This window comes from Sinocyclocheilus grahami, unplaced genomic scaffold (genome assembly GCF_001515645.1).
Source record: "Sinocyclocheilus grahami isolate Dianchi unplaced genomic scaffold, SAMN03320097.WGS_v1.1 scaffold649.1, whole genome shotgun sequence".
Classification (NCBI taxonomy): Eukaryota; Metazoa; Chordata; class Actinopteri; order Cypriniformes; family Cyprinidae; genus Sinocyclocheilus; species Sinocyclocheilus grahami.
In genome coordinates, this window is record NW_015505828.1 from 519,098 (window position 1) to 522,859 (window position 3,762).

At 35.5% G+C, this 3,762-nt stretch overlaps 1 long non-coding RNA gene across 1 annotated transcript; it reads left to right on the forward strand.

The window, feature by feature from the left end:
* The first annotated feature begins 78 nt into the window (after positions 1–78).
* LOC107558563 (uncharacterized) lies at positions 79–3,177 on the forward strand. Its single transcript, XR_001605496.1, has 3 exons — positions 79–308; positions 613–615; positions 3,167–3,177. It is a non-coding gene; the product is annotated as an uncharacterized lncRNA (long non-coding RNA).
* The last annotated feature ends 585 nt before the right edge of the window (positions 3,178–3,762 follow it).

Consider the following 3,762-nt stretch of genomic DNA (forward strand, 5'->3'; position numbering starts at 1 on the left):
GTTGTTTTTATTTCCCCACAATTTTGCCTTATTTTGTATATTTTATATTTCTGTTAAAATGAGAAATTTAATGTATTTAGTTCACAGACATTTTGATATTTTTCAATAATTTATATTTTATAAACTTTGAAATATGAGATCCAGACAGCTGGTGCTTTCGTGGGGGAATAAGGTAGCGCAGGACAAAATGTAGCTAATTTTCTTTTATATGAAAAAAAAAAGGGAAAAAAAGTCAAATTTAAGGAATTTAAATACCTGTCTGCTTATACAGTTCTGTATAGATAAGGCTGATGCTGGCCCATCATTATGTTCCGCTGGAGAGTTTTATAAACAGTAGCTTCTATTTCTTACTGTTCTTTAAATGGTTATGTTATTAAAATATATGTGGAGAAAATGATTCATGTGTGTCTTTGTTATTTCAAAATTAATCTTACGGCAATAATTCTGAATCAAAGTAGCATGAAGGAAGACACACCCAACCCAACGCTCGCAGAAACACAGGTATGAAGTTGCAAACGCATGCAACTGTCACCTTGCTCTCTCTGTGCAGCTCTGCAGGCTTTGCGGCAGATTTGTGGTTTTGTTTATTATGAGTCTTGGTTAAATGAGCAGCTCGTTTCTGTCAATGCTAATCATCATAAATACCACAGCTGCAGTTTTTCATCGAGCAAAAGATTCTCACACTTAAGATTAGCGTGGTGCCTTTGGCCGTCATATGTCGGGGCTTTACATGCACAACGGGCTGTTCTGAGGAAGGGGACGGGAATATGTAGTGCAGTGACGACCCTTAATAAAGGCCCCTGACATAAGAATTAAAATGGACACACTGAGTCCATTCATGAAACCTCACAGTACAATACATTACAAATGGCAAGAGCTGTCTCTTCTTTTTATGACTGTCTGTCCTCTCTGTCAAGATCCAAAGGTGCTTTCTTGACTATACAGATATGGGTTTATACTGCCAAAGCATACAAATACCATACGTACAGTGGGGTCCAAAAGTCTGAGGCTACACACTCAGAATAAAAGGTACAAAAGCTGTCACTTTCAAAAGGTACTAATAAATACGTTTTAAGCTTTAAGGTATTGATGTGTATCATTTAGGGGTAAATAAAGTACAAAGATGTACCTTTTAGCTTTTGGACCTTAGAGTACTGCCACAGTGATAGCTTTTTTTTTAATGTGTGAGTCAAAATCTAATTTAAACCCAGAATAAACTGAGTTTTATGATATTAACCAATGTAAAACAAAATAAATGTTTAAATGTTCAAAAACATAAAATGAAGGAATATTTATAGGTCGCTAATCAAATAAGTATATTTGTGCATATCATGTCACTGCTTCATACATATGTTCAGCTGTTCTTGCTTCCATTGCTTACTAAAAAGAAAGAGATAAAAACCAAATACTAAGACATTTTGAAATGCAAGTTAATGTTTTAATTATGCGGTTTATAAGCATCTTTTGCATATATGTGAGTAGGTTATGGATATGCATTGCAATAGCATTTTTATGCACATATAGATTATTGGTAATCTGGTGTTTTCTTCACACAGGTCGCTGCTATTATTATAAGCTTTAGAAATTTCTACATGTATCCCCTTTTTCTGGGAAATATTCTTACTTATCAAAGATTTGTACCTTAAGTTGTCCATGCCCGCTTTTCAAATTGTTCCGACACTGATGCATTTGAACTTGCAGGGGATTCACCAGGTATGAGTAATAGATTTCACAATTTAGCTGAAAATCTTTGTACGGGTCTCACTTCTGTGGAAAGAAAGAGTCAGTGGTTTGTGCATAATCAGAAAAGTCACTTTTTTGACCTGTGCTCTGTTATTTTGTGTGCACTATTTGCATATACTGTTGTCTTTTGGTAACTAGGTCTGGAAATGTCTGTGTTCTGAGTCGATAAATAGTGTTAGTCGGTCGCGGTGGTCAGATATTGTCAATCAGCATTTTCTATTTAGACACATATCATATTCCAGTATGCTCTGTGTCGATGCAGTTTCTGTCTTTTACATTTGCACACAGGACATCCAAAACATTCTGTCCAATTCAATGGGGAGTTGGGGAGACCAAAATACTTGGTCTCATATATATATATATATGCAATATGTTGATTATGAATATATTTCAATTCATGAGGCTCTAGGTAACGTTGGTCTGAGTGAGATCAACGAAGCATTAGCAGTGTATCACTTCTCAAGGCAAAACACTGCAGGTGAATAGGGTCAACATGTTAACTAATAGATAACTAATTATGCATTCATTCTCAAAATAGAAATCTAAAAACCTAAAGCAAGTTTCAAAATTCTTGTTTCATTTTGTTGACATATTAAATGTTTTTACAGATGGGATTCAACATATTGACGTTTTTAACATATTGAGAGAAGTTATGGAAGCAAAATAGCTTAAAATTGACCGGTGCATGAATGATTTTGGCTTAAACGTTTAATTCCCCTAATGTCCACAACGGACTACACACAAGCACACGATGTTCAAGGTCTGTGTGTTCTAGACATCATTCAGCACTAGTACATTCACTTTTGCAGGTGGTTCCTCTCTTGCCTTCACCTTTGTCTGCTTTAGATCCGCATGTCATCACACGCTTCACCCATACACACACACTAGTGCACTTTACCTCATCACTTGTTTATAAAGAATCTGATCTTGCTAAAAATAATGCATTTAATGGGTACATTCAATATGCATAGATTTATAAATAAAACATGAATTCGATTTCTGTGAGTTTGTTTGGGAGTCATATCAATTTTGTTTTTGCACTATGCAGTTGAAAAATGCTGAAAATGGTTGTCAGGTTACACAAACACGGTGTATCTGTGGGTTTGAATGCACCTACAGTTGGGGATTTCAAAAGGGTAATTTTCATATCTGACTGAGGTAATTTTCCATTACGGTTGAGTGAAGAAGAAAAAAAAAAACGAAAGAAAGGCAGAGAAAGAAAGAAAAAAAACTCTTTGCAATTGCAAAAGTGTCATAAGTGGTGAAGTTAGGTGATGTCCTATGCCTGCAGGCTGTTGAAGAATCTCTATCTCTCTAGTATGCGCACACACACACACACACACACACACACACACACACACACACACACACACAGAGAGAGAGCTTCAAGCGTCCTATGTAGAAGATGTGTGTGGAGTCTGAGCACAAATATTTATGCTAAAGTCTATGGCTGGCCTCAGCTGTCTCCTGCATCTTACTACCACCAGAGCACAAGCAGACAAATGCCCCAAAAACTCAAAATCAAAGTGAGTGAATTTCTGCGGCATCAGCAGTAAACAGAATTGCAAGTATAATGACTATTTTTAAAGTTTCAACTCGGAGTAGTGCGTGCACATAACTAGAAACATAACTAGTTATACAAACATAAACATATAAACATAACAGGTATCCACAAATAATCCAAATTAAAAGAATCATAATAATAATAATAAAAAAACACACAATTTCAAACGTAATATATTAAAAGAATAGTTCACCCAAAAATGATTACATTTTTTTCTGAGAAATTATTCACTATCAGGACATCCAAGATGTAGATGAGTTTGTTTCTTTATTGGAACAGATTTGGAGATATGTAGCATTACATCACTGTGTCAGCAATGGATGCTCTGCAGTGAATGGGTGCCGTCAGAATGAGAGTCCAAACAGTTGATTAAAACCTCACAATAATCCACACCACTCCAGACCATCAATCAACATCTTGTCAATTGAAAAGCTGCGTGTTTTGAAAAAAAAAAA